General features: G+C 40.9%; 1 protein-coding gene and 2 long non-coding RNA genes across 6 annotated transcripts in view; 2 read left to right on the forward strand and 1 right to left on the reverse strand.

The window, feature by feature from the left end:
- LOC133838951 (uncharacterized) overlaps positions 1-20,207 on the reverse strand; it is a 183,708-nt gene extending 163,501 nt beyond the window's left edge. The window contains exon 1 of the mRNA XM_062270227.1: positions 20,198-20,207. The gene's annotated coding sequence lies outside the window, so the exon portion shown is untranslated. The remainder of the gene's footprint in view (positions 1-20,197) is intronic.
- On the forward strand, positions 140-2,893 carry LOC133837915 (uncharacterized). Of its 2 annotated transcripts, none has more exons than XR_009893886.1 (3): positions 140-431; positions 1,865-2,065; positions 2,242-2,893. It is a non-coding gene; the product is annotated as an uncharacterized LOC133837915 (long non-coding RNA). The 2 variants fall into 2 exon arrangements; XR_009893885.1 differs by having other exon boundaries at positions 144-691.
- LOC133838952 (uncharacterized) overlaps positions 3,543-21,011 on the forward strand; it is a 104,566-nt gene continuing 87,097 nt past the window's right edge. For 2 of the 3 annotated variants that reach the window (XR_009894032.1, XR_009894031.1), the window contains exons 1-2: positions 3,543-3,661; positions 14,945-15,012. This is a non-coding gene — a long non-coding RNA (uncharacterized LOC133838952). Of the gene's footprint in view, positions 3,662-14,627; positions 14,890-14,944; positions 16,251-21,011 lie in introns of those variants that run through there. The other variant, XR_009894030.1, reaches the window with a different exon arrangement.

Raw genomic sequence — 21,011 nt, forward strand, 5'->3', positions numbered from 1 at the left:
TATATTACATTTCACAATTAATGAAGTTGTTATATATATAAATATATAGGTTTTTTGTTGTCAATACAGAAATTATAAATATTGTGTTTAACCTAACCAACCCTTTTCTTAGTGACAAACACAAAATCAATACACTAAATGAATGTCACAACTATTGATTAACATTATAAAATAGTTGAACTATATATTTATACAATTTAAATTTGTAATGTCCATCTATCCCACCATCCGTCAGCTATTGCGTCAAACATTTTGTCGACATTTAAGCAACCTTCTAGGAAATAGTTTCAACTTGTTCATAGCACAACATATTTGTTGAGCGACAGCCAAAGTTCAAGTGAAAAGTTGCTAAACTACGTCGTATTTCGGTCAGCTTTACACACATTATTGACCTTTTATCATTTGGCACCTCGAAAGCCCCGAAAAATATTGTGAGTCTTGGTGTAAGGTAAACGGAATTTCACCATCTGTGTGTGGCGCAATGTTTAAAGTTTAGTGTTTGGCCAACATTGTTGTTGACCCACCCACACAGAGGCATAATCTAACACTGGCCGTGTGTGCTGTCTAGCTGTCAGCCAAGTGCAGAGCGGCAACAACTGGCTGGCATATGAGAGGAAGTGTTGTGAAAAGTGAAAAGTGGGAAAGGGGGTACCAGGGCATCATCATAAACGTTTATTACGCCCATAAATAGGTGAGAAATTACCGTTTGTTTGGCCAGTAAGGTTCTTTTGCTGCAATATTGTTGCCCACGTCTTGGCTTTTCTTTATTATTTCTTGCGGTTCTCCCTCTGCATTCCCGCACTCACCTCAGAGGTGAACCCGGTGCCGAAAAAGAACCCAAGACGAAGACGAAGGCAAAACCCAAACCCAAAAACTCGCAACCCTTAAAAGTGGCAAGTGCCGAGTGTTGAGTGCTGTTCACGAAATAGTTTTGCCACAACCACAGAATTGGCAACATTGTTGTTGCGTTTGCTCTTACGCAGTTTTTCGAAAATATTTGCAATTAAAATTTGCTTATAGGCAACAAAGTTGAGTCACGGGGTCTGCGCTCAACTAAGCCAACTGCTGAGATGAGATGAGTTGAGTTTTTGGGGACAGCTCAACAGAAAATTAATTGAATTTTCAGCAACAAAAGCAAACTCTGGCAGCTGGTCAAAAGGTTTAATCGACCAAGCGTACGACGATTATGAAAGTAATGAGGCGAAAGCGATCCCAATGAGTCCTCTACGAAGCATCCCAAACAGAAAACGAAGGCAACTGCCCTCGACAATAATATAATTTTCATGCGAACTGCTTATAAATAACATATGTATGTCAGAGATAAAGTGTCAGTCCTGCTGCTGCTGCTGTACTCGACTCATTTAATTAGGCGACGCAGCTTCTTATACTTATTTATTTCGCTAATGAACTAATTCAGTGTTGGCTAATATAAATAAGCACATTAGTCGACTGTCAACACTTTTCGGCTGAGGCGTTTCATAAAAATTTATCAAAGTGCGTGCGCTTTGCTCCCTTTTTTCCCCACTCACTCTCTCATTGTCTCTTATTCCTTGACACATTTCGCGGCACATTTGCAGCGAGCATAGATTTTTCACACTAGTGGATTAGGAGGAGGAAAAGCAGAGCAACGCAGAGTCAAGGTGGTGTTGGTCTGATGGTGCGGTGGGCGTGACAACTTGACAAATGCTTGGTAATTTGTTGCGACGTAAATTTGAATGGAAGCGCCTTGATTGCCACTTGAGACATTTGTGAGGCAACAGCTGCCAGCGAAAGGGAATTTCTTTCTTTCGGTATTTTTTTTTCTTCTCACATTTTCTGCTTTTCTCTACAGCCTGTACTTTTTTGTGCTTAACTTTTCTGCTAGCCTCTTCGGTTCTGTCACTGTTGCTGGTTCTGGCTTCTGGCTTCGGGAGCTACTTACTCAATTTTCCAACCACGCCGGAAATGCAAATTATAATGATATATTGGCTGTGAAAAAAACACAAACGCGACAGCCGCTGCTGAAAAAGGAGAGCTCGACAATGCGCCTAATGGAGGAAGATTCACGAGCCGAGGAGGTGGATAGGTGAGAGACTGAATATGCTCTATAAAGCATACATTTTTGAGGAGCTGCACTTAATTCCTTAACTATTCTCCCTAACATTAAATTACTAGATGTGAAAATGCCTTGCTCTTCACCAGGGTATCTGTTAGTCTTAACAAGCCTGTCATCTAATCAGCCGCTTATTGCTTTTGTTTCAGACACTGCCGTCGTGGCTTAGGATTACCGCTAACGGTAATAAATAGACCTGCCACGCGTGTGTAATTTAGAGAGGAAACTCAGGCCATCGGCTCGGCTTCTTCTGGCTCCGAACGAGGATGAGAACGAGAACAAGGACCGTCGCGACGACATCGCGGCCGTTGACAGTAATGAAATTATGACATTGCTAATAACAGAGTATTCCGACGGGCTGCAGCTTAAAGATGTCTTCTTCATTTCAGTCTCTCACACTCCTCTCTCTTTTGGCTTTGTTTTTGTGTGGGGGATCTGGGGGTAAAGTCCTAAAATATGATTAGCTGGCATTTAGCCTGTCCTCCGACTTTGCTACAGCCCAGTGTCGGCGACGGTCCCTCGCTCTGGTCTGCTCTGGTCTGGTCCGTTGGTTGGTGCAAAAAACCCTTTTCAGTAGCCGTCGAAAGGCGAATTTTTTTCGCCTGTTGTTGTAATTTATTTTAATTAAACTTTGCGCTGATGAAATGCTGTTGATTAGACTTGAAAGACGTGCGCACACAAAGGACTGGATGGAGACAACACAAAAAACGAATTGATTGCCCGAATGAAGCAACTGAAAGTAAAACAGAGTATAACAAAAAAATAAAAAACAAAATAAAGACCAGCTGAAAAGTAAAGCACAAGCACAAGCACTCGGGGAATTTTCCATTGAAGCCAAATGCAATAAGCAACTGCACTAGCATCGCTTTTCTATGTATTTCTGTTCTTTTCTCTGATTCTTTCATTTATTATTGCTATGGTAGCCAATCAATAAAATGCCAAGAGAAATATAACTTATACCATTTATTGAATCAGATATTAAGAAAAATAAACAATGATAGGATAGATAAACTTAATGTTAACGCAAGTTGGGCACTTTAATACAGCTAAATATTTATAAAAAAATGAGCGAAATGTTGAATAAATGCAAATAAAACTTTAGCCAAAACTTTAATATTACTTGACTGCAATTCTTGGCTGACACTGCAAAAAAGGCAATCGCCAAGTGCAAGAGACAGCAAAAGGCATAAATGTTCAGCAATATAAGTGCCAGCCTGACAGGACATTTGCCAAAGAAAGGTTTCTTTCGAAACTGGTAGATGAAAATATTAAATTTTTAAGATTTATAATAGTTTAAATCCAATTGGAATTTCAAGAACATCGAAGGCCTCCTATCGTATGTCGAGGCTTGCCAACAGTGTTGTAAAGTGTCGCATAAGCGCAGTGAAATGGTCACTCTAAAAATGATTGTTTTTGCGATTGCAGTATATGGTCACACAAGAAATTGCAAATTGTGAAATTCGCCATAAGAAGCATGTGATTGTGTAATTAAAAATTTAAATTATTATAAAACTTTAGAAGTATAATTGAAAGATCCTTAATGTTTGATGCTTCTGCAATATTTAATTGGTAAGTTCAATTGATTATTTATGATATTCGTCTGATGTGTCAGTTATTGAATGTGCTAGAACGGAAATGACGATGTGTCGCATCGGCTGATGATAAAGCTGCCGGTGCGTTGGGTTGTGGATGGATGCCTTGAAAGTGGCAACTTATTCGCCAGCTCGCTGAGTGCTACAATAAATCACTGTGGGGCATTTTATTCAGCCACAGCAGCTGCAGCCACCATCAACCATCAACTCTTCCTAGTCGTCGTTGTTGTTCGTCTTCGTCGCCATCGTCGCCGTCGCCGTCGCCGTCATCGTTGCATCATGTCTTTCGCTATTATTTCGCTTGACATTGCGCTTGTCTTTCATGTTGCAGGGGCGTTCGCAGTGCATTTGTGTCAGAGCGTGCATAAAGCAGCTGCCTCAGTCAGTGCCCTGCAGCAGGGCAGCAGCAGCAGCTCTAAACCGACATTGAGTTACATGCAACAAACGTATTTTGACAACTGAACATGCATGGACCAGGCCAAAATCTGTGTTCAAGCTGAAGCTGAAGCTGCAACTGAAACTGCTTCTCTGCTCTCTTACTGCTACTGCTGCTTTTGGCGTCGAAAATTCATTCATACAATACAGCAGAGCAGCGCAGCGCAGTCATACAATATGCGGGCTGGCAAACTGGACAGGTTCTTTCATGTCCAACATGACAACACCGAGAGTTATGGACCCACTTGCCATATGCCAAGTGTGAGATTATACGTCTCCTGTTGCCTGCTGTCTTCTTCCTCATTCACGCACTTACTCACCCGCAATCTGTGTTAAATATGTAGATACATGAAGGTACATAACAAGAACCAGACCTCAAATCAAATGTTTAGTGATTTTATGACAAAATTCAATTACCAGATGGATCAATGTGGTTACAGAGAAAATAGTTTAAATAGCGAAGCACTTCAACGTGAGTTGCGAATGATATTCGTAATTCAACTAATGGTTGATCTGCGTTTTATGTATTAGCTTTATTTAGCTGCAAACCATTTTGCAATAAAGCTGTTCTTATGCACTTTCAACTACACGTATTTACTATTTGTTTGCATCGGAGTTTCAAGGTCCCCTTTGGGAGTCTCTTCTCTTCATTTTGTTGTGCTTAGCCGTTGACAAACTACAAATTATGTTCGCCTTGACTGGCTACGAGTATATTTATTGTACACGTATTTTGCATATTGTGGCATTATTAATGCTGCTCGCTTTGCCGCAACAGTTCAGATCATTAATCTTTCTTAGCCACCGCCGAGCAAGGCCAAGGACTAAGACAAGAGAATAGTAGAACGTGCTGGCAGCTCGCAGCGCATTCCATGAATTCCATCGTGTTGTCACCTGTAAAACAAAAAAATCAAATAAGTTGAGCGAAAAAACAACAACAATGGCAATGATTAGCAATGTGCCTAACTGCTGACCAGATAACGACTCAGTGTCTGTTTGTTTATTTCTTTTTTTGTGTGTGTAAAAAGTAAGAGAAGCTCTATGCTTGCCATTTGGCATGATAAATTGCCAGCTGACTGCTCTCTGCCATCAGTTATAATAGTAGCCTGGTAGGTCAGTTATTGGATATGTATGTATGTATATATATACAATCTGGCATATAAGTTTGTTGCAGTTGATTGATGGCCTGTGGACTTTGGCAAATTTGTTTGATTTGTATTTGCAACTTTAAAGCTGTTTCGCTTTTGCACTTCAATATGTGCGACACAAGTTGTGTACAGTGAAAAAGCAACGCACCCACACGCTTCCTTTTCAAATGGCCCAGAATCCAAACACATACAGGTTTATGCCGGAGGCCGTATACGCAGCTCCTTTCATGCTGGGGCCCACGCTGGAGCTGGAACTGAAACTGAAACTGGAGATGGGGCGAACCACATAAGTAAATATGAAAAGATCATAAATTTTCATTCAATTTAATGCCTCAGCAAACAATTTTTATAGTCAAGGCAAGGCAAGGCAAGGCAAAAAAGTGGCAGGCAGTTTGGTGAAGAGATGAAAACTCTCTGGCCTTAGCTGCTTGGGGCCTTGATTTTTTCCAACTTGCAGTGCATTCGGGTCGAGTTCCTCCTGACAGCCGCTTTAACAGCTTGTTTTGTATCCACTTTTACGAGCATACAACACATACAACCATTCTTCAACTTAAATAAATATATATATTCATCGTATGTTATGTTGGGTTATCTTTGCCAATACCAAAGAAGCGTTTACCTATTGCAGTATGGTAAAAGTGGTTTTCAATGGCTGCATTTGAACATATAAAAGATGCATTAGGCTTTTAAGACCATTTGCTATTGAATTACAAATATTTTATTGAAAAACTTGACATGCCTTGTTATAATTATTGTTTTAGTATTTAGTTGTTAGTAAAAGCACTTTTTGTCTGAAGAAGAGGTTTGGTATTCATTTTTTGTTGGACTCTACTCGATTTGTTTCACTCTAGATTTATTTTATCATTTCATGCGGTTTTTTTTCTATTAAACCATTTCGTTCCTATTTTTATTGTGTCAATTATTTTTCTATAAAAATATTACACATTTATTAAGTTACTTGCACAATTAAAATGCTAGCGAACTTAACTCAAAGATTTATGACAACATTAATTAATACCCCTGCCAAATTAATGTAAAACTGTCAGCTGAAAAATATGAAGCATTTTTCTAGTTACCGTTGCTAAGAGGCTTCCACTAGTAAGCGAAACGAAGGACGATGTAGTAAGCGAGTCTGGAGAGCGAATGGATTCGCAGTGGTCATCCTCGTTGGCTCGTTTCGTCTGCCGTCGGCATCTTCGTCACGTCTCATAAATCACAAAATTAATCCTTCTTGAGTTTATTAGCGAAAATTGACGTCGCTCGTTATCTGTGCGCCCAAGCAAGTTCTTCCCCCAAAAGCAACCAAATACTAGTCGAGTCGACGTAGACAATTGAAGCCATAAATTATGCGTACATTGGCGCTGTCTTAGCCCCGCTTTGTCTCAATATTTACCAAAACTGTTTGGCCAATTTGTTTGTGGCCAACTATGTGCAGCTAACTAAGTGCCAGCCACATCAATTGGCTTCAATGGGGCCGCTTTGATATTTGAATGTGAACTTTTGGACAGCTTGTGGTTCATTGGACGCCTCGAACCTGGCTGACAAAATGCAAATCGAACAAATCTTGCACACAACAACAACAAAAAAGTCTAACTCCTGTCTAGACGCGATTCGTGCTCGTGCCGACGCGTCGTCTATTTCCAACGGCATCTTCACAGCAGGTGGCAATCACTTGCCAGCGATGAACAGTAGAAATATGGCCAATACGTTCAAAAATTATTGTACACTTAGGATCAATAGACATGTGTAGACGCTGCACGAGCTGCTTATAGCCCCTGAAATTTATAGTCAAATAGGTGTAGGCATTTGTGCTTTAAACCAAAAAATGACAGCAGCAGATCATAAATTGAGGCGACGCTCAAGTGTGAGAGACTCGTCGGCTAATACCCCACAAAGTATCCTCTTTGCATTTGATTTATCTAGCGATAGCTTGTCTTCTGTCAAATAGCTATCAGCCTGCATTTGACTTCTTTTTTAAATTTGAAACCGAACAACTGAAACAACTTAAAAGTGAAGAAGGCATATTTAAATCATCCCTAAGTCTAAGCACATAAATTAAGTTTTTCAATATTGAAAATTTGCATGAATTCAACACTTCACTATCACTGATTTTTATAAGGTTTATTAAAATAATATTGCAGTGTTTTGCCTTTTCAAAGTGATTCGAATTCAAAGACTTGAATTCAAGGTAAAATTCAATTCAATTGGCTTATTTTATATCGACAAAGATAAGTGGCACTCCAAACAATTACATATTTGCCGCACAACAGCAAATACTTTCATAATTTACTGCACCTTTGAGGCAGCTTCAGATGCCTGCTTAGGTAGTATGGGCGTGGATGGCATTGTTGCATTGATTGAGGATAATAAGGTCTAATGATATAATTTACTTACGACTAAATAAAAATGTCTCCTGCAAAGACATCACAAACAAAGCCATCGGAGCGTTAATGGCTCCAACATGTTTTTTTCCTTTCTTTTCTTATTTTTTTTTTTTTTTTTTTTTTTTGTAACAACAGCAGCAGCATGTACAAATAACAAATTGAATTTCAGCGGCGAATTATTTTGAAACTGATTTCAATGTGATCAACGGTCCATGGCAGTCAGTTTAAAGTACAAGGACGAGAGTATCTCCAGAACGCGAACGAGGACGAGGGCAAGTAATTTGTTCGCATTTGCTTCATGGGCAGCGAACAAGTAACCAAGTCGAGTCGCAGTCGCAGTCTCAACTTAACTCGAAGTAACTTTTTTTTTCTGTTGATGTTGCTCTGGTTATTGTTGCCGCTGCTGCTGCTGCTACTGTTGCTGTTGCTGCTACGCATCCCAGTCACGTGTTGCCACAACAACCGCCAAAATTGTCAACAGCGAAAAATTGGGCGGGCGTGAGTGTGGGCGCGCGTGTTTTGCTAGCTGATGACGATGTGGTGATGGGGATGCCCTGGAGGAATGAAGGGGAAGGTGATGAGAACACAAGTTGGAGCCAGAGCGGTGGCTAGAGGAGCGGAGCGGAGGGCGTGGTCGCCTACAAATGAGCATGAAAAGCAGTACAAAGAAATTTCCGGTAGTTAAAGCGTTGCCTCCGATGCGGCTCCCACTTTTTTCCATTTTTTTTGTTGCTGTTGTTGTTGTAGCATAGCATATTTTTTCTGTGCTGCGCCTTGTTGTCCTTTCATAAAAAAGGAAGGCGAAAAAAAAAATGAAAATTCTAGGGAATAGCTAATGAAATAAGCACTGCAAGGCGGCTGCTGTGCTTCTTTTGTGCCTTGCTCGCTGTTGGGCATGGCAAGCACACACACACGCACACACACATAGCAATATGCGCACCCTGACAACATCAGCAAGTTGAAGTGAAGTGAGCGTTGCGTGGCCGCAAAAGGAAGTCATAAAAATATATATACATACAAATGTAAATAAATAATAAATAATATGCAAATGTAATAAACAAAGCGATGATGAAGACAAACAACAAAAGCAAAAGCAGCAGCAACAACCATAAGAAAGCAGTTGAATGAATTTCCATGCACACTTGACCACATTACAGTCCAACAATAAAGCTTTTAATGCATTGAAAAATTCTTAAATATAGTATTTTCCGTTGCGTTCATGCCAACTGACAGCCGACGCAGAGGCTTTTCGTTTCTTCTTTATTTTTTTACCACCTCTATTTCATGGATATATCACAATTTATGCATATATTTTTTTTGCTCCTCTACAATTTCAATATTTTTTTTTTTGTTTCTTTTTTTTTTTGGGAGGGACTCGAGCACTTGTGGCTGGCTGTCAAAATCACAGAAACTCAACGAACCAAAAACTTGAAATATATATTCCTATCCCAATAACTAAATGTGTGCTATGCAAAGCCGTGTGTGTGTGTGTGCGTGTGTGTGTTAGATGCCAAGTTATGCAAAATGGGCCACAAAACTACGAGTACAACGCATGCCATGCAAATGCTGGCAAAACAGATTTTTAACCGACTATTTTTTTGGTATTTTTTTTTTCATTTTTTTCTCATTCTTTTAATAGGGAAGCGAGCCAAACGTTTAGCTACACATTTCTTGGCAGGAGCACGGCCAAAACTGTCTGACTTACTGGCTAGTTAGTCCTCTACCAAATTGGCTGCCAGCCAGCTTATGTAGATTTCTGCAAGCCAAACACGTGCCTGAATTTTCGTTGAGTTTCAGTTTCCACTTTCCACTTTTGTCTGTTTTACGAATAAGCGAGAGAGTGTGGGTGTGCTAAGGATGTGCTAGGATATGCGGATGTGGATGCTTTTCCGGGAGTCGGGCCCCGCTTGGAGTGGCAATGATGAAGCCTACAACTTTACCATGCCATATTTCTTCAGATTTGCATAATTATATGTGTGATTTATGGATTTGAAAGTGTGTTTAATTTCGTTTCTTTTGTTGTATTTTGGAAACCAAATTTTGAACATCATTAAAGGAATTAAAGTTGAGCAATTGCATGAGATTTGTGCATTAGCTGACTGAAAGAGTTCGAGAATATAGTTCATATGTGTTCCAACTGAATTGCTTTAATTTTCATTTAGTAAAGTTAAGATAAGTTTATTCAAGTTTTCAAATTACTAATTTTATTGATGTTGCTTTTTTCATCTAATTAAATGACGTAAATATGACAATACATAACGTCCTGATAGCAGACTATTGGCAACTCTGATAGAAAGAGACAAACATTCGAGCTTATAGAAAAGGAGAAAAAATATATATTAATCACAGTTCATGCCATTGCAATAATTTCAATTTACGCGCCAATGTGACAGCGCCAAATGCAACAAGAGTGAACAAAAACACAGAAGCAGATGAAAGGCATAAAATACACGAACACACACACACAAACACACAATGACATTGCATATGCAACATGTTCAACTGCAGCCAGTGGCAACAGCTCCCCTTCTTCCCTCTTCCATCCTCCTCCTACTCTACTTTTGCAAACCACCTTGTCTCATTGCTCTTGCAATTTTACCGCCTTCCTCGGGGCGCCTCACTGCTTCTCCCTCCTTCTTAACGCTTGTCGTTGCTATTGAGATAAGAAAATTTATTGGCTGCGCATGTTCTTTGTGACAGATTTCGATTTATGTGCCTTTTATATGTTTGGCATGAGCATTTTTTTATTTAAATTTCTTTTGTCTCCCGACAGCACCGACGGCATGCTTGCCCATTCCGCTTAAAGTGGAAATCCTTTAAATGTTGCCAGTAATGAGAACATCGAGCCCAGAAGCCGACTTTGGTCATAATTAATGAGCGCCAATTGAAAAGTGGCCATTTCCAATGTGTAAGTAAATGGCACACGACACGAGTATCATGACTAGTAAATATCCTACGGATATATTGGAATTTTTAATATCAAATGGATAGCTAATATAGTAAATTAAATGGGCAAATAAATTGCTGAAATGTTTTAGGCATTTCTGTTGCTTATTTATGAGGAATCGAATGCTGCTGTACAAGTAGTATAATAAAACTTTTATCCAACAATAAATAACTCACAAATTACTTACTGAAAGGTAGCTTAAAATATGTCCAGTTATTCCCAAAATGCCGAACAAAAATACTGAGGACATTGGCCCAGCGGACAGAGTATAGCTAGAGATAAAAAGAGCGAGAGAGGAGCAAAGCAAAAGAAGCAAATTGAAAGAACTGTGCATGTGGTTAATGTCCATTTGGCATCTGCCTTTGCCAGAGAGCAATATGCTCTTCGATTTGCACTTTGTCTGACTGTGTCTCAGCGGCTGCCAGCCAGAGTAATGGAGAGGGAATCATACGACGTCAAGTGAAATAGGAGTGGGAAAGGGAAAATCGAGGGAATATTGTCGGGACAGTTGGACTGGCCTTTTGCAAAACTGGTCGTCGCACCGGCCAGTTCGTTCAATCCCATTTAATGCTGCAATCAGCTTTGCTTTTTGAGCCTTTTGCTACTTTACACAGTTCTCTTTCTCTGCTCTTGTTGGATTAATGTAAATCATACGCCCTGTGGCAACTGCCTCAGTCATCTCAGCTTGTTGCTTGCTGCTGTTACATCTTAGATATGCAGATTCACACAGCAGCAGCAAAGTTAAGTTACTCAAATCAGTTGCTCTTCAAGTTGATGTGCCAAGTTTGTGGCAATTAAAAAACATTTGCCAAAGTACTAGAGTATTTTAGAACTGCGTCATTAAATTTAGGGTCTCATAAGCTAAGTATCATATGATACTTTATTTCCTTTCTTCTTATTTTGGGGGGAAGGCCAAAAGTTCTTGCGAAGTTTTGTTTTGTTTCTTTACGCCTTATTTGTAGGCTGTTTAATTGCTGTAAAAATGAAATATCTTTTAATTATATGCAAAGCGAGTTGAGTTTAAAAATAGAACAGACGCACAAATTATGCAAATTGCGAATTTGGAGGGAGGTTGAAAAAGATGGCTTCAACAAAAATTGTTACCTGCACACGATTGCAAGTTATTAATTAGTGTTGCAATTAAAACAAATTGTTGGACATCTGACATTACCAAATGAATGGTAATTTTCATTTACATTTCCATTTCCATGTCGATTTTCTTTTCAGTTTTGAGTTTGGCTTTGTTCCTGTAGTTCCCCATTTGGGCTGGCATTAACATTGGCAGCTTTTGCTATGAGTGACATTTTCGTGCTGTTTATTTATGCCGTTTGACTTTCACTTTGCCAACGAAATTTTCACTTACACTTTGCACTTTTCTTAGGCCACACGTCACTTGTCGAAGTTGTGAAAAGTTTGTTTGTTTGTCATAAATGAAACGCTGCTGCCTGGGTGAAGTTAAAACAAAAACCAACAAACTGCAAACTGACGAGCGCAAAAGTAATGAAAAGCCAGCATAGCAGCGGAGGCAGAGGCAGAGGCAAAAAACAGAAAAAAAGACGAATAACTTTTCTTGAAAAGTGAAAAGCAACCAAATTACAAACGCAAGTCAAGTCTTCCACGGACTAACCAAATAGACTAGAGCGAGCGAGATGAGTATATACATAGTAGGTGGCAACGTTGCGAATGTGTTAACGAGCGGGACAGCAATAGTATACGTTAAAAGGGATCAAAGTTGCTTTTGGTTGCCGTTGCTCGTAATTTAATTAACGACCTTTGCCTTTGGTTCAGATACACACACACACACACACACATTCGCATTCAGCTGACCAGCTGAACACTGTACAGTGTGTACACTGTGGACTGACTGACTAACCCACTTACACCAAGCAGCAAACTGTCAGTCAGATTTCCCTGATTTTTTCATTCTTCGTTTCGTCTTACAGTTTCAATTTCAATTTTCAGTCATCAAGTTGACTCTTCACTCTTGTTGTCTTTTTACTTGTTTGTTTGCCTTGCTTGAACGTTAAGGACTGTGCTTTTGTTTTGGGTGTATTTCTTTGCGTTCTCATATCATATTAACTGAAGGTTGACTGATTTTTGGGACATTTTAATTTACATTGAATTAGTCATAATGCCAATTCTCTGGCATTTCAACTTAAGAGATTGGTTAAGTGTTACTTGAGTCAAATCGAAGAACAAAACAATTTTTGTAAAGTCTGTCCATATATAGACAACACAGGAGGCTTTTCTTTGAACACTCAATTCTGATAAATTTGTAATATCTATTATAAAAGTGTTGTTATTTATGTAAGCCGTTGCTTACAATAATTAACTGAGCAGCGCTCATTCTGCAGATGCTAATGAATTATGACTGACTGGCATTTATCATGAAAAGTGCCTTGATGGCTATTTAAGGATGTATATCTCGGCGGCACACGGCCTTGATGGTCCATAAGAGCTTTCTAATTAAGCAAATGGACCAATATTGTTAAGTCTTTCCAATGCCGCTTTTGGTCTTTGTCCCACGCACACATGTCCTCTGATTTTGGGCAGGGGCCCAGCAAGAGGACGAAGTCGGAATGTTGTGATAAAAATAAGACCCAGACATAACAGACTGACAGCTTCTGGCATTAGGTAACACTTGAAACAATTGGCAAAGTTCTCACTGCGCTTGACTCTCGACTCGTCTCGGCTCGACTCGACTGTTGCTATTGCTATTGCTGTTTTCCATTGGCCGCTTTGAAGCACACAAGTGCATTTTTTTGTTTATTTTTTTTTAGACATTTTATTTTAGCCTCCTCTCCTGCAGATGCCCTTGTGTGTCTCTACGACTTGTTGTCTTTACGTGCGCTTTACATTTTCATTTTGGCATTGGTCGTTCTTCTAGTTCTTCGCCTTTGCAGTCCTCTCGCCCGGCATTCGTTTCAATTAAGCAAATCCCCTTAAGTGCCAAGGCGTGTACGTGTGGGTCGTGGGAAGGGCGGCGGGGGCATTTGGAGGCTGCCGGCCACTTTGTCAACATAGACTGAATCCAGCAATGACAATAGCTACTGCTATGAGTGGGCTGCTGAGTTGTCAGCGGGGAGACGAGTGCGTTTAACAATTAAAGGGATGCACTTGAAATGCCATCACGTATACGCCGCGTAAACAACACGCTAGACGGCGTGAGCTGCAAATCAAAACGGCATCTCATGGCCCATGGGATAGATACGGTACTGGACCCTCGTCTACAACAAGGCGGCCCCTGACTGGCTAGCTGCCAGGTTGAATAGATGCTGCCACTGCCGCTGTCGCTGCCACAGCATCAGCCCCATCGTCGATAGCTCGTGGTGAGTGTTTGATGTGACCCGCAGCATCGACTGCTGCGTGTGTTCTAGTCTAGTATACATATCTCTCTCTGGTTCACTCGCTATTTGCATATATGCGGGTATTGGCTGCGCTTGAAAGTATGCAATGCCAGCTGCAATGCGGTTGAAAGCAGTTCACTCACTCTCACTTACACACACACACACACACACACACACCCCACACATACATAGGGACATATTCAAAGTAGAACTAAGCGTCGCGGATTTGATGATGTGACGTTGAGTAAAGATGATGGATTCATCAGCGTATGCAAAATGCTGTCATACGCTTTGTCGTCAGTCGTCCTGTTCTCATCTTTGCCAGCGCTTGTTTCTCGTCCTTGTCCGCGAGCAACGCCCCTTCCCACCGTGCGTCGTCGTCCTTGCCGCTGCCGTCAGTCTGCCTGCTCATCAACATCAACATCATAGTCGAGCATGATGCCAACTCCGACGCGATGATAAACGAACGTGATTTTGTTGTTGGCTTTCTCTCTCCTCTTTTTGCTGGCCAAATCCGCAACCATCGCTCGTCGCCCTCTGACGTCCTTCGTCTTCGTCGTCCATCGCCATTCTACTACTTGCTCGTCATTGCTTTTCCCTTCTCGCATTGCATAAGTTTTAGTGTGCGGCGCATAATGAAAATTTCATGTAAATGAGCATAAAATATCTTTTTCATTTCACTCAGAGTCAGTCAGCCATTCAGCCAGCGAGAAGCAGCAACAACAGTAGCAGCAGCAGCGGCGACCGAGACAAATGTCAGCTTATGAATTAAAATGCCTTATGATGCTGATTTTTTTATCAGCAATCTGTTCCCGCTGAAGTTCCTCTTCATCCTGTCGGACAGACTATAAAGCTGACTGATAATTGCGCATGATCTGCGCTTTGTGAACAATTTGTTTTTGTCTCTGACACACGATGAGCTTTACGATGTTCCATTCATATTCCAAGTAATTGCTTATATTGAACTTCACATACATTTAAATATTTATTGTTTCATTTCAGCCCCAAATTCAAATGGTTTAATATCTTCTTCGTTGGGAATTGATTACACGGAAACACTTGTCACGGGTGTAAGTGAAGCTTATTTCTTGCCACTTTATGTCACTAACTCGAGGCGGTGTTATGTGGCGCGAGGGGAGAAGGGAAGATTGTGACAGCTTTAAGGTACTTGGTGTCATCTCTCTCTCTTTGGGTCTCTTGTCGAATCACTTGAGCAGCCTTGTAAATGCAAACCACTTGATAATGAGCATGTCGCTATAACAGCAAGGACGGACGTCACGCCCCCCGTTTGCTGCTGACCTCTGGGCGGCCATTTAATCACTAATTACATGCACCGTTGCCAGGGCGAACAATCAGCCAGCAGTCACCTGGGGTCATAATTAGTGTAAGCAAATGTAGAAAGAAGAAATCTTAGACCTGGCTAAAGACGAAAACAAAGAAAATAGAAAACGTGCCATGAAAAAAAAAGAAAACAAAAAGAGAAAAAGAAAAAATCCAAATAGAGACAGCGAGCGAGAGACCCAAAGACTCAAACTGTGCACAAAGTTGCGGCCAGGACAAGTAGATGTCTCAGTCTTCTGTGTGTTTGTTGCTGCTCAGCTTCTTCACAGCGCATTTGCTGGCCAAAAGGTGTGAAAATACAAACAGTTAGCTTCTTTGGCTATGGCTTTGGCTGCATCCTTGGTGTTTATCGTGTTATTTCTGTTTTGCCTTTCTTTTTCTGCTTTGTGTTTCTTTTTTTTTTTTGCCATCTCCCATGCGAAACTGTAATTAAAATTAATTGGAGGCTTCTCTTGTGGTCAAGCTGTGAGCTGTGCTGCTGAGCTGAGCTGTGAACGGAGCGAAGCTGTGGCGCTTAATTAACGCGTCCCGCATCAAATTTACTAATGAATTTTGCCCTTTAAAATTCATAGAGCAAAGCTTAAAGACAATTCAGTTGTGTCGACTTTGTTGTTTACGTTTGCTGCCATGGCTTCAAACTTAAGCGAAAGTATCCCAAAAGCGCACTAAACAAAACAGTCAATAAATTGTTTACATGGCAAATTGATCCCAAGCGTGCATTAGATGAGAAAAAATGAGTTGACTTTGAGTGAAAATAACAACAAGTCGGAGAAACGTTGGGGCCCAGCCACTGCTCAACTAGTGCTAAAAACAACTCTGCAGTCAAGGCATTTTAGTTGTGGCGTTGCTTTGGACGTTTGGGACATTCATAAATATTGGGATCTAGACTAAAGAAGCACAGCAAAAGTAATGTTTTAAATCTACATCAGCTGATGGAGTAAATAACTTGAAGTGTTGCAGCAAGACAAACGCTAAACAAATGCTGACAAATATACTCAAAATAAAATTTTAATTTAATCAACCAAATAGTTGTTTGCTTGCGGATAATTGGTGCGTCAGTTTGACTTGTGCGTATACGTAATTTGAACTGATTGTCAGCTTCCGCAAAGTTTGCAACATTTACTGCATGCATGCATGCATGAAATGCACTGTTAGCCACAACTCTTGCAGTTTTGCGCAATGTTTAATTAATTATCAATTAATGTGTTACAAACCACAGAGGCATTAATTTCATACGCCGCGTTGCACAGCCGCAGACAAGGCAGCTGGCAGTGGCTATGGCAACTGCAAACAGCCACCGCACCAATTGGATGCATGTAAATCCATCAGGGCTTTGATTATTATCGATTTCTTATTAAGGCTTTGCCAGTCTGCCCCATGTTCTCCTGTCTATGTGTGTGCGTGTGTGTGTGCTTGTTATGGCATTTATTGCAAATATGTGTGTGTGCATTTTGAGCCATCAGCAAATATAGAATTTAGTGGGAATGCGCATAATTATGTGGGTCAAGTTGCGAAAATGTTTCACATACGCCTGGTTTAAGCAAACTGAGGTGCAAATATCTGTGAATTTCAAGTTTATTCTCAGCGATAATTGCTGTAGTCCCAGAGCGTCAAATCTCTGCTGTTGAGTGCCATTATACTTAGACTTGGTCTTGGTTCTTGTAAGTAAGTTTTGTCACTTCATTGAATATTTCACTTAGCCATGTGAGATTGCCAATCGCAGCACTCGATAAACGAAGTTTCTGACATTTGTCCTTGAAGTGTCCATTGGCACAACGCAATTGCAATTTGCCATTGCGAAAAAGCTACGACTAGCTGATGGTTCCCTTTCCACCAATGCCTCCTTGGGTTATATTTGTTGTTTGGGCGCTGTCATCAGCTTGCCAACTTTTAGCAGTGTCCTGAAGGCCGTGCATTAGCGTCATCGCAATTCAACAACCCATAAGCCACGTTGCTCCCAGTTTTTGGGGCTAAGCTTCTGGCGGTGGTCGGTGCTCAGTGCTGCATGCTCCATGCTCCGGGCTCCGTGCTCCTGGTACTTGCACTTGTCATGTGCATGGCGTGCACTCAGAAAACCGAGCTCAGCCGGCCAAAGTAATGACAGAGTGCAAACAATTTTCCATTTGGCCAAAATGGCCTTGAAATGTCCGAGCATAGTTTTACCTGACACGGAGTCAGCTTATTCTATTGCCATCCATGGCTTTGAGCCATACGATTGGGGCATGCGGCGCGTATTTGTGTCATTGCATATTTAGTGAACTGGCATTCTACTTGGTGCCTGCTGCCTGCTGGCTGGTGTTTGCTTCCAGCTACTTGCTGCATACCCAAGATGCCTCAACGAGCTGTTTCAGCTGCGGGTCTTGCCGCATATTTGCAACGAGCATCCGCTTGCTTGCAATGCGGCACATATTTTTGTCTTTCGTTCTGCCAGTGCGAAAGTTGAAATATATTTCATAGTTTACATTCGCTTTGGGAGCATCTCACCAACCAAACCATTCCATCCCATCCCATCGTTTTGTTCGAGGGATTTTGTCTCTGTTGTGTCTGTGTCTGTGGCGTATACGTAATATGCACTTTCTGTGGAGTGCAATAAAATGTTTTGCACACAAAACTTTTCTGCTGCCGAGGCTGCATCAAAGTTTTCCCAAATACTTTTGCCCATTGTTATTGTCGAGTTTTTAGTTAGATTTGCACTTTTGTTTCGCCTTAGTTATTCGAGTTGTATGCCATGATATTCGTAATTTTCGCATTGTCCAGTGCGCATTAGAGACACTTTGGCATCGTTTGGCGATAAATGACAGCCAGATGGCGGATCAAGTTTCGCAAGGATTTCGCACAATACTTTATGCTCATATATGAGAATGGAAGATTATCAAGAGAATTGATAGAGAAATATGATTTATTGTGTTGGCAATTTCTGTCGCTTAAGTAAAGATTATAATATTATATATACATGTTGCATTACTGATAATAATAGATAGAAATTAATCTTTAACAAATATGCGCTTAGCCTGTAGAAGTTTCTATAATTGACTAAGTTTTGGTCACATGGGTCAACAAATTGTTTTAATCATATTTGCCTTAGATTAGACAAATTGTTTGCCATGTTTAGTTTGTTCTCGTTATTTGCGAGCGCAGCCGCAGTTCGCCCGGAAGACAAATGTTTCCTGTCTGTCAAACTCTGACTGCCATAAAACTCAAACGTGGTCGCCTTTGTAAACTAATAAGACACGCAGCGGATATGAGAAACGAACAGAGTACAGAACAGCATAGAACAGAACAGAATAGAAGAGAAGAGAAGCGAAACAGAAACAGAAACGGAGCCAAAATACAACAGGAACTCCAGTGTTGGCTAATAGATCATTAGTTAGCAGTTTGCTGTGAGCTTTTTGGGTTCTGCTCATGTTATTTGAATATTTATTGCATGCATAACTGTAATTTATGGCCAGACATTTGTCACCAAAGCGAAAGCGAAGCGAAGCTAAAGTAAAGCTCTGCTCTAGTCTGCATAAAGCATAAAGCCAAGCTGCTCGCTCAGTTTTTCAATGCCTCTGACGTATGCGTAATATTAATTACGAGAAGGGCCAAAGTGAAGCGCGTCTTGAAAAGCAACTTCAATCGCACACATTCTCGTAATTGGAATACGAACAAGTGATAGACAAGATGCAAGAGGCAGCATCAGCAGCAGCGAACAGAGTGTATGTTTATAAAAATGATGCTAAACTTTATGGCTGATGATTATGTTGATGACATTGTTGTCAGCGTTGTCTGGGTCGTTCTCATCATTGTCAGCATGCTGCAAAAATGCAAAAATAATTCATGGCTGATAAGGAAGGAAGGGGGCAGGAGAAGCAGCATTGAGAACATCGGCAGCATACTGCGAACAGCAGCAGCAGCCAAACAAAGGCAGGCGGCAAGTCAAAGTGCGATGCAGCATAAAAAATGCAGCAAAAGGAGCAGCGTGTCGTCGAGTACATTGACAGTTGACAGCAAAAGAGGCTGAGGGGCTGTCTGGTGAGCCTGCGACTGAGACTGAGACACTGCGATGCTCTGGAAAGTTATATATGCATACGTGCTTGGCTGCTAGGGGTAGTAGCTAAGGGTTGTAGCTGAAGCCTGCTTCTTCTCTCTGAGGCTGCCATACAAAATTGCTTGTTTACTTCAAAGCGTGCAATTCTTGTAGCATCAGCTGTGTCATGGCACAAAACAATGCTGTCACTTGGGCGATGCTGACAGAGGCAGCGCAGAAACAGCAACAATAACAATAAGAACAACAACAATGGGGGGATATGGCTGAGTGCATTTGTGGCGTTGCACACCAGCCTTTGCTGCTTGTGATTTGCCTGCACCTTATGCGACTGGCGGATATTGTTGCGGAAATTGATTGAAAGTTGCCAGCATCTAAAATATAATGGTAATGAGATTGTTTTTGGCCTATAAAATGATACGACACAAGCCAGTCCAAAGTCATTTACCTGCAACTGCTTAAATATCTTTTATATTTCCCCAACTATTTTATCTATTTCTGTTGTGAAACAAGCTGCCCCTTGGCTACACAACAACTTACCAGCAGATATCAATGTGAATGAGTTACGCGGCTATCAAGTCAACATAGAGAACACGCCAAATCATTGTTGCGCTGCCGGGCTAACATTGATGGCCATTAATAATGTGCTGCAGTTCAATACGAAATGTCATCGAAACTCTTCATGTTCATCGCTGTCTGCGAAAGATATTCGATGATTGAAGTGAACAAGAGAAGTTTCCACTCTTTTATTTCTAGTTTATTGTGTTAACCTTAACTAGAGTTTCAAGTCACTAATACTATATAATACAATTGATTGTTTTTGGCAACAATTTAAAATGAAAAGTCATGTATTAAGCCGACATCAAAAATGATCGGAGCATACACACTTAATTGAGCGCACATTTCAAATTTTAATTTGGATTCAGTCGCTTGTAACAGGGCCAAAATACATCAAAGGAGGCACATAAATTAGCCCAGCGAGCGCACATGAGAAGACGAATGTCGGAAACGGGGCTGGGCCAATGTTCCCTCGAATACGAGTCGAGTAATGTCTATAAAGTGACATATGAGCAAGTGCAACTGTGGCCATGTCTGCAGTTTCCCAGTTTCGGGTGCTGGCCAGAAGCTCGTTATATGAATTTGCTGCAATGATTTCTCTGGCAGTTTCATTTCCCTCGCCCTCCCTCTCTACCACTCAAGTTTCTCTGCTGTCGTACAGTGTGTCAGTCTTAGATACTTTTTTTCATGTTTTAATTTCGCCATGGGAGACAAAGTAACGCATCAGAGAGAAAGTCGAAGAGAGATAGCAATTCTAACATTGTCAGAGAGAGAGAGAGAGAACAGAAGAGTTACAGGACGAAAGACATGACATTTTCAGCATGAAAGTTGTCAAACATGACCATTTGGCATTGTCGTAGCTATTGCTGGTTTTCAAGCCACAAATCTATGCGTTGTCTGTGTCCCCTTCCCTTGTCTTGCCTCGCCTTGCCTTTCATTTCTTTAGATCTACGCCTGAGTGCACATGCAAACGTTAGGCTCCCATTCCATCCAACCAAAAAAAAAAAAAAGAAAAGCAAATAAAAAGCGAAAAAAAAATGTCAAAATGGTAGAAGGAAAATGTAAGAAATGTTGTAACTTGTCTCGCTACACACATATAACTCATACGCCATGTTTGCGTAGACCAAGAGGCAGACACACAGA

This window comes from Drosophila sulfurigaster, chromosome 2R (assembly GCF_023558435.1).
Source record: "Drosophila sulfurigaster albostrigata strain 15112-1811.04 chromosome 2R, ASM2355843v2, whole genome shotgun sequence".
Taxonomy (NCBI): domain Eukaryota; kingdom Metazoa; phylum Arthropoda; class Insecta; order Diptera; family Drosophilidae; genus Drosophila; species Drosophila sulfurigaster.